This window comes from Anopheles stephensi, unplaced genomic scaffold, assembly GCF_013141755.1.
Source record: "Anopheles stephensi strain Indian unplaced genomic scaffold, UCI_ANSTEP_V1.0 ucontig388, whole genome shotgun sequence".
NCBI classification, from domain to species: domain Eukaryota; kingdom Metazoa; phylum Arthropoda; class Insecta; order Diptera; family Culicidae; genus Anopheles; species Anopheles stephensi.
In genome coordinates this window covers 45,001-55,000 of record NW_023405333.1, presented here as the reverse complement: position 1 = coordinate 55,000, position 10,000 = coordinate 45,001, and positions in this window count along the sequence as shown.

Below are 10,000 nucleotides of genomic sequence, written 5' to 3'. Positions count from 1 at the left end.
TCGAAAACTACTTATCGGACAGGGGTCAACCAAGGTGTTTTAGAAAGGTCTCAACAAGCTCTAAATAATGGGCCATAGCGACTTTTTAGTGATTTTTTGACAAATTTTGTCATATCGGCATCCCGAGTTCCCATACTGGCCATAGGCCATGGGGCCCCGAACGAAAAAATTTTGGTCCGAGGGTCAAAATTTTTTTTCTCATAAATTTGTTCAAAACGCCGTCGGAACGCGCCTTAGATCATGAAAAGTGAAAAGAAACAGTATTTTGCAAAAGTTGGGGTGGCCTATGACTTACATGGCCACGTCCTAGGTCCGAGTTCCCGAGGTCGTGTTCTTCAGTGGCGGAAAAAATGGCCACTTGTGGGAGATGCAAAATGTTCATTTTGTATTATAGGGGACACACTATCGAAGCGAAAATTTCAGAAATGGCCTAAAACGTGAAGAAATGATGGGGTATGTACGAAAAGAAGGTTTTTATGGTCAAACGGTGAAAATTTTTTTTTATGAAAAATTTTGGTCTCCCACCGTTCATGAATTTCTAGGACCAAAAATCGAAAAATTTGAAAACTTCACGATCGAAAGGGAAACGCATATGTGGTGTTCCTAGGTGTGTACGGTGTACGAAAAACGGGTTCACGATGAGATATCAGGCAAATAAGTGGACCTAAAGTGAGTTATACGGGTAAGACGAGGTGTCCAAAGACCGAAATAGGGGTACCAACTGAGAACGAAATGAAGGTCCCCGAAGTCGCCATACAAGTTATAGGAGGTGTCCAAAGTACGAAAAGAGTTCCATATTCGGCTGTTCCTACTATATGGTTCCCTGATTGCTGCTCCAAGGAGTAGTGAGGAAGTGTCCAAAGGTCTGTTGGGGGTATCGAGGTGATACCCTCGACGGACAATATGCACGAAAAGTGGTTCGATGATCTATCCTGTAGGTCGTACGGCAGCCATACCCGGCTGGAAGTACCGCGGTAATTCCGCAATAAAACGTTCGCCAGACGAACAAACAAATTGAATTAGCTCATCGTAGTGTACGGAAACGAAACGAAAATGTAAGGTGATTAGGGATCCGGGAGCAATCTCGCGATCCCATGGTTCGGTGTAAGAAATGATACGAAGTGTTCATAAGTCTCCTCTGGAGGCAGAACCATCGTAGCAAAGTTCGGGAACCCAAGGGTCACAAAAACTCGTAGGACGATATCCACGAATAATCGGGGACTTGTGGGGACTACCGTGCCCTGACAAGTCAACTACACCTTAACTGGTGATGGTCGTCCTACGGGGACCTGCGGGGAACAAAAGGGTCACTAAAAACTCGTAGGACAATATCTCCGAATAATCGGGGACTTGTGGGGACCACCGTGCCCTGACAAGTCAACTACACCTTAACTGGTGATGGTTGTCCTACGGGGACCTGCCGGGAACCCAAGGGTCACAAAAACTCGTAGGACGATATCCACGAATAATCGGGGACTTGTGGGGACTACCGTGCCCTGACAAGTCAACTACACCTTAACTGGTGATGGTCGTCCTACGGGGACCTGCGGGGAGCAAAAGGAGTCAGAAACAATCGTAGGACGATATCCACGAATAATCGGGGACTTGTGGGGACTACCGTGCCCTGACAAGTCAACTACACCTTAACTGGTGATGGTCGTCCTACGGGGACCTTCAGGGAGCCGCAGTAAGTCGCAGGTCGTATGCGAGCCTTGATTGGTCCTGTTGGGGGCGTGCGGGGTGTAATGCCTCGGTACGTCAAATGTTGGTGTACGATGTACATCGATAATCTGACATCCTCCTGAACAACCTTTGCTCGTGTGGTTATTGGCGCTGTGGAGTCGGTGTACTGCCGCAGGTCAATGAGAGTGGTCACAACAAAGATTGTGTCACCTGATGAACGTAGAAAGAGAGTCTGCGGGGACTGGTGCCCTGGTAGACAAAAAATATCGAACAAGCAATTGACGAAGACGAATTCTGGTTGATCCTACCAGTAATATACGCTTGTCTCAAAGGTTAAGCCATGCATGTCTAAGTACAAACATAAATGAATGTGAAACCGCATAAGGCTCAGTACAACAGCCATAATTCACAAGATCATCCACCCATCAGTTACTTGGATAACTGTGGAAAAGCCAGAGCTAATACATGCAACATGCCGGGACCGCTGTCCGCTTGCGGGCGGTGGAACTGGTGCACTTATTAGTAAACCAATCGCCTCCGGGCGGCTTGAGTTGAAGTCTGGATAAGGATGCCGATCGTATGGTCGCTTGACCGACGACAGATCTTGCAAATGTCTGCCCTATCAACTATTGATGGTAGTGTAGAGGACTACCATGGTTGCGACGGGTAACGGGGAATCAGGGTTCGATTCCGGAGAGGGAGCCTGAGAAATGGCTACCACATCCAAGGAAGGCAGCAGGCGCGTAAATTACCCAATCCCGGCACGGGGAGGTAGTGACGAGAAATAACAATATGGACCTCTCTAACGATGGTCCATAATTGGAATGAATTGAGCATAAATCCTTCAATAAGGATCAAGTGGAGGGCAAGTCTGGTGCCAGCAGCCGCGGTAATTCCAGCTCCACTAGCGTATATTAAAGTTGTTGCGGTTAAAACGTTCGAAGTTGATTCCCCGTCCAGACACGCGACCGCCGCGGGCGCCCGGCACACGCCGGATACGTTCGTGCGCGAGCTCGCGGCTGCGACTCACAATGGTGTGCCTGGGCGTCAACCTCGTGATCGGTCGGGCACGTCCCGAGCCGGTGCGTGGTGCCCGGGCAGCTCCCATTTACCTTGAACAAATTAGAGTGCTTCAAGCAGGCTAGTACAAAAGCGTCCACACCCGCCCAGGGTTGGCGTTGGCCGAGAATAATCTTGCATGGAATAATGGAACATGACCTCGGTCTGAGTCTTTTGGTTGGTTTTGTATAGACCCAGAGGTAATGATTAACAGAAGTAGTTGGGGGCATTGGTATTACGGCGCGAGAGGTGAAATTCGTAGACCGTCGTAGGACCAACTGAAGCGAAAGCGTTTGCCATGGATGCTTTCATTAATCAAGAACGAAAGTTAGAGGATCGAAGGCGATTAGATACCGCCCTAGTTCTAACCGTAAACGATGCCAATCAGCAATTGGGAGACGCTACTACATTCGGTGCTCTCAGTAGCTTCCGGGAAACCAAAATCGGGTTCCGGGGGAAGTATGGTTGCAAAGTTGAAACTTAAAGGAATTGACGGAAGGGCACCACAAGAAGTGGAGCTTGCAGAGGCGAGCTGTCAAAGGAAGCAAGCGGACGCTTTCCGTGAGCTCCTTATGATATAGTGTTTTTCGTTTAAAAAACTTACAAAGTGGTGGTGCAAATTTGTTAGAGTGGTGTACGAACACATATTTTGCGCAAACACCGTGAAGTTTTGGTGAAAAACAGTGGGAAAAACGTCGATTTTGGCACACAAACATTGCGTCGTGCACCGGTGCGTGTGGCCACGAAGGGTGCGTGTGTGGTTCCGTTAGTGCGTGCGAGCGTAGCGCTCCCTTTCGGTGCGGTTGAAGGGGAGCCCGCAGCCGCTGTGCAGCGTATTTTGTTACGGACAGGAGCGGAACAGTGATAAAACATTACCCCCTAACGAGGGAAGAAACATTCAGTGAAAAACAGTGCGGAAAAGTGCGTTGACCAGCAAGCAGATACCACGTGCTAAGGGCACGTGAACTTAGCACGTAAGGGCTTGGCTGTGTCGGTGAGTGCGTGCGTAGGGTGACGTGCCGTGGTTTGACGTCTGGACAGTGGGCACACCATCGGTCATCCCGGTTGTTGTCCTGGGAGAATTCCCCCCTAGTGCCACCAGCGCCCTCTATGGGGCACTAGCGGAAGTTTCTCCGGAGACACAAACCAAAAGCTCCGCACAAACAAGCGTGCTATAATCAAATGCGGGCTGCATACCGGCCAGGCGCACGTGTCCAGTGACTTTAACGCTGGACAAAGCGACGAACCGTGCAGCAGCATAATGTCGGGAGTAGAGAGCGATGATTCGGTGGAGGTGGTCCCCGAAATCATCAAGACAAAGAAAAGGAGACTTTCTCCGCGCGTAGTGGTGACACCCCTGGAATTGTCGCCAGGGACGATGTCGTCACTACGGAGCTCTCAGGGGGCACCCAAGCCAGCCCCGAGAACACCGTTGGAAGAGCCGGACGAGGGAGCGCGGAAGCGTACCGCCCCCGCCCCGACGCCGTCGCCGAGGAGGTCTATGTCTCCTGAGATGCTGGCACCAGCCGCATCGGAGCCGACCAGCTTCCCGACGGCAGAAGTGTCGGACAGACATGCGCGGCAGTACGAGCGGGTGTTGGAGAAGCTCGAGGAGCTTACCGCTCTTTACCGAAAGAGCCAGGAGGAGAATTCGAGGCTCCGTGCGGAGCTCGATATATATCGCACGGGGGTGCGAACCGTTGTGCAGCTGGAGAATTCAGCGACTGGCGTGCGCTTGGGAAACCAAGCCTCTTCCAAGTTGCAGCCCAGCAAAAGGACACTCAGGCGCTCTCAGCAGAGGGAGAGAGCCGAGGCACGCCAGTCGCAGGGTCCTGCCCAGCATCGCATGCTGGAACTGCAGGAGCAGCTGCGCCGTGAGATCCAGGAGGAAGAGAAGCAGATGAGGGCGAGGAGCGGGCACGGGCAGCGGTCCCAGCCCCTGCAACAGCCGTACGACTTTCCGGCATCGGAAACCAGGCGGCAGCAGCAGCAATCCTACCGTGACGCCCTGGTAGGTGGTTGGCAGGTTGTGGGGAAGCGGCAAAAGGCCCAGCCTTCAGCTGCACCTCAGCAGCGGCAGCGGCCGCAACCAGCAACCAAGAGCCAACGCCCCGCACAGGCAAACCGGCGGACGAAAAGGCGACGACCAGACGCCATTCTGGTGGTTCCAGCACCGGGGGTCTCCTTCGCCGAGATGTACCGACCCATCCGGACGAGCCCGGCCCTGGAGGATGTCCAGCACTGCATCCGTATCGGCAAGCGGACACCGAAGGGGAACCTTCGGATGGAGCTGGCACGGGACATGGACTCGGCGGCGCTGTGCAGCCGCATTCAGTCCACGCTGGGAGAGCTGGGATCCGCCAGGGTCCTGACGGAGATGGCGGAGGTTGTTCTGAAAAACGTCGACAACCTCACGGAGGAGGAGACGATCAGGGAGGCGTTGAAGGCGGCACTCGCCAAGGAGCCAGCGGTGGCCTCGCTTCGCATCTGGGAGCGGGCAGATGCCACAAAGCGGGCCCGCGTGCGGCTACCGCGAGTGGAAGCGGAAGCCCTGCTCCAAAAAGATCGCCTTATTATAGACTACTCCTCGTGTCGGCTGGAGGAGGCCCCCAGGCTGGAGGCGGCAAAGCGCCGTTGCTTCCGGTGCCTGGAAAGGGGCCACATGGCAGCGGACTGCGTCGGGCCCGATCGCAGCAACTGCTGCATCAGATGCGGAGCTCCTGGCCATCGGGCGGCCAGCTGCAGCAGTGCGGTTAGCTGCATTCGGTGTGGAGGACCACATCGAATTGCAGCGCACGGCTGCAGGGGAGCTAACCTTCCCCCCCGCCGCTAAGCATGTCTGTGGGGAGCCACCTCCAGGTCCTGCAGGTTAACACCAACAGGAGTCGGAGTGCGCAGGACCTGGCTCTCCACACAATGCGGACGGAGCGGGTGGACGTTATGGTGGTGTGCGAGCTGAGTTCGGTTCCGGACGGGAACGCAAACTGGGTGGTGGACCGCGACAGGCTGGTGGCCATTGTCGCGAGCGGATACTCCCACCCGGTTCAGCGGATCTGGAGCTCGAGTTTTCCCGGCATCGTGGCGGCGGACGTGGCAGGCGTCACGATCATAGCGTGTTACGCGTCGCCAAGCATCGGGGTTCCCCAGTTTGTCGAGATGCTGCAACGCATTGAGGTGCTCGCCTCAGGACGCCCCCGAGTGTTGCTTGCCGGCGACTTCAACGCCTGGCATAGCGCCTGGGGCAGCAGCAGGACCAACGCGAAGGGCGAGGAACTGCTACAGCTGGCGGAGGGTCTCGGGCTCGATGTCCTGAACCTGGGGAGGGAAGCCACCTTCCTCGGGAACGGCGTCGCTCGCCCGAGCATTGTGGACGTCGCCTTCGCCAGTACTTCCATCAGCAGGCAGGACCTCGTCGGGGACCCCGACAGGCAATGGAGGATGCTGGGAACTTACTCATTCAGCGACCACCGGTACATCCGCTTCGAGGTGGGGGAAAGGCCGGCGGCAACGAGCCGCAACTCTACGGGAGCAGAAGCAGCACCAGCAGTGAGAGCAGCGGGCAGACGCTGGCGGGCAAAGGAGTTTAGCCGGGAGCTGTTCGACATCGCGTTGCGGGCAGCCAACTTCGTGGAGGAGGCCACGGACCCTGAGGGCCTGACCCGAACCCTGAGCCGGGCGTGCAGCGAGATCATGGCGGAGGTTTCCCCGTCAGTCGGCCACACAGGACGTCCGGCGTACTGGTGGACACCAGAAATCGGCCGGCTACGGGAGAACTGCCGCCTGGCTTGGGAACGGTACAGCAGGGTACCGACTAGCGACACGGCAGCCCGCAGAACAGCTTCTGCACGGCACCAGGAGGCCCGCCAGCTGCTGACAGCTGAGATCCGGGCTAGCAAGCGGGACCGTTACAATGAGTTTCTGCAACACCTGGAGGATGATGAGACGGGTAGGTGGCAGGGGGAGCTCCTGCGACGGCTCGGAGGGAGCCGCGTCGCACAAGAACGCGATCCGGCCGTTCTGCAGCGCATTGTGGACGCGCTGTGCCCGAACCACCCCCCTGTTGCCTGGCCTACCATCGAATCGGACGGCGTCGACATCAGGCCAGTGACGGAGCAGGAGTTGCTCGACATCGCAGCTGGCCTGAACCCTCGGAAGGCGCCCGGTCTGGATGGACTGCCGAACGCTGCCCTTTCGGCTGCCATCCGGGCGCATCCGACGACGTTCGCGAGGCTCCTCCAGGAGCAGATGGATGCTGGCCGCTTCCCGCGGCAATGGAGGAAGGCGAAGCTGGTGCTGCTTCCCAAACCGGGAAAACCCCCGGGCGAGCCGTCATCGGTGAGACCGGTGATGTTGCTGGACACGCCCGGCAAGGTGTACGAGCGAGTACTGCTGAACCGCCTGAACGACCACATCGAGATGCCGACGGAGCCGCTCCTCTCCGAATACCAGTTCGGCTTTCGGCGTGGTCGGTCGACACTTCAGGCGGTTGGGCTGGTGATGGAGGCTGCCAGATCTGCGATGAGTTTCGGGCGAACGAATAGACGCGACAAGCGCTGCCTGCTTGTCGTTGCTCTGGACGTCCGTAACGCCTTCAATTCCGCAGACTGGCAGGCCATAGCACTGGCGCTGCAGACCAAAGGAGTGCCCTCAGGACTGCGCAGCATCCTGCAGGAGTACTTCTCCGACCGTGAGCTGACGTATGATACCAGCTCCGGTCCGGTAACACGCCGAGTAACGGCAGGTGTTCCGCAGGGGTCCATTCTGGGCCCCACCCTGTGGAATATCCTGTACGACGGCGTGTTCGGAGTGCAGCTGCCGGAAGGTGCATCCGTCATCGGCTTTGCGGACGACCTGGCAGTACTCGCCAAGGGGTGTACACCGGAGGAGGCGGCAGGTGTAGCGGAGGAAGCTGTGGCAGCGATTTCCGCCTGGATGGAGCAACATCGGTTGCAGCTGGCCCCGGAAAAGACGGAGATCGTCCTCATCTCCAGTCTGCGTCGGGGCCATCCAGCGGTGCCCGTAGTGATCAACGGCGTCGAGGTCCGCTCGAAGCCGGCGATACGCTACCTCGGGGTCATGCTTCACGACCACCTCTCGTGGAAGCCACACGTCGAGAAGGCCACCGCAAAGGCACTCCGTGTGGTGAAGCTGGCCACCGGCGTGATGTCCAACCACGCCGGACCGAGGATGGCTAAACGTCGGCTGCTGGCAGCAGTGGCGGACTCGGTTGTGCGATACGCGGCACCCATCTGGGCGGAGGCGGTGAAGTTCCAGTGGTGCAGGCGGAAACTGGAGCAGCTGCAGCGACCTTTGGCGAAAGGTGTCGCCAGGACCTTCCGTACCGTCGGCTACGACACGGCGGTAGTGCTGGCTGGACTGGTCCCGCTACACCTGCAGGTGGACGAGATCGCGCGGTGCTATACCAGGCATCAACGGGCGTTGCAGAGGCGGGTGCTGATAGACAAGGAGGTCATCAAGCGGCTGGAGCACTCGGCAACCATAAGACAGTGGCAGACATCGTGGGACCAGGATGCCGCTCATCCGACCGCGAGCAGGTTCCTACGATGGGCTCACCGCGTGCTGCCGGATATTGCCGGCTGGGTAGGTAGGAAGCACGGCGAGGTTGATTTCTTTCTTAGCCAGGTACTCTCCGGACATGGCTTCTTCCGGGAGTACCTACATGCTATGGGTTTCACCTCTGCCCCGACCTGCCCCTTCTGCGCCGACAACACCGTGGAGTCGGCAGAGCACGTGGTGTTCCACTGTCCGAGGTTCGCCGACATAAGAGTGCAGTTCCTGACGGACGCGGACGGCGTCGTCATTTCCCCCGATGAGCTGGAGCGTTTTCTGCTGTCGAGCCCGGAGGCTTGGCAGCGAACGGCCACGGCAGCACGGCGGATCTGCAGCTTCCTACAACAAAGGTGGCTGGAGCAGCAGGTTGCCGAAAACGCGGCCATCGCTGGCGGGATCGTTTCCGCCAATGAGCTGGCGGAACGCGTTCGGCAACAGGTCCGCCGTGAAGCCAGAAACGCTGGCCAACGGCGAAGACGCCGGCAACGGCAGACATCCGCCATCGGGGAGATGGACATGGACCAACAACAGCACCCGTCCAATCAGCAGCAGGAGAGTCAACGCCCAGTTCGGCCCGAACGGGTTCCGCCATCGGCCGAAGTGTTACTTCGTCGTCGGCTAAGGCGGAACCAACGGCAGCGGGAATACCGCGCCCAATTACGCGCGGGTACATTGCCGCCATTGCGTTCGGGCCGAACTCGCCGAAGCAGAGCACCGCCGACGGAGGAGGAGCTAGCCCGACGACGGGCCAACAGGCGCGCGCGAGAACGCCAACGCCGCCACGAGCGACAGGATCGCCATCGCGGCTTAATGTCGGCCGACGTAGAAGCCGCCATCGCGACCACCAACACGTCTACGCGTTGAGTGGGAGCGGTTACGGCCGAAACGATCGGCCAGTCAGCGAGCGTGCGAAAACACGACCGGGCGAGACCGGCATTTTGCCGTCTCCGCTTTGTGCGGTCGTTCGTTCTAGCACAGTCGGGCGAGAGAGAGCGCGCGTGCGCTCGGTTCGGGTACGTTCGGCATTTTGCGTCGTCCGCTTTGTGCGGATGTTCGTACCCGACCAGCAGTAGGAGAGAGAGCGTGCGCGTGCACGGTGAGAGTTAGGTCCGTCTTGTTCGTTTACGTTTTGTGCGGATGTTTGTTCTGTCCCACCGTAAGCGTCAAAGTGTTAGCGTGATTATGTGTGTGCATGTGTGTGTGCGTACATACTCATCGTTAGTATTAGGAGAAATGGAGACTCGACGAACCGCGGGCACGCCCGCTTCGTTAATGTTAGGCGTGTAAATGTAAGTCCTTCATTTTTAATGTTGCGTTTACGAATAGCTAGGCGGGGCGCGTGCCCTTACTAAATGTAGTCAGGGACGCCATTGCAGCCGGTGGCTACGCCTCCGTCGGGAAGGCCGCCGGCAATGGAGAGGTTTATTCGTTTTATAATTGTTCATGCGTGTTTCTGTATCGTTTATTGTTTATAAATAAGTAACGCGGCAAAACATTTATAAATTTAAATGAATAAACGAATGCAATTTAAAAAAAAAAAAAGAAGTGGAGCTTGCGGCTTAATTTGACTCAACACGGGAAAACTTACCAGGTCCGAACTTATCGAGGTAAGACAGATTAAGAGCTCTTTCTCAAATTTAAGGGTAGTGGTGCATGGCCGTTCTTAGTTCGTGGAATGATTTGTCTG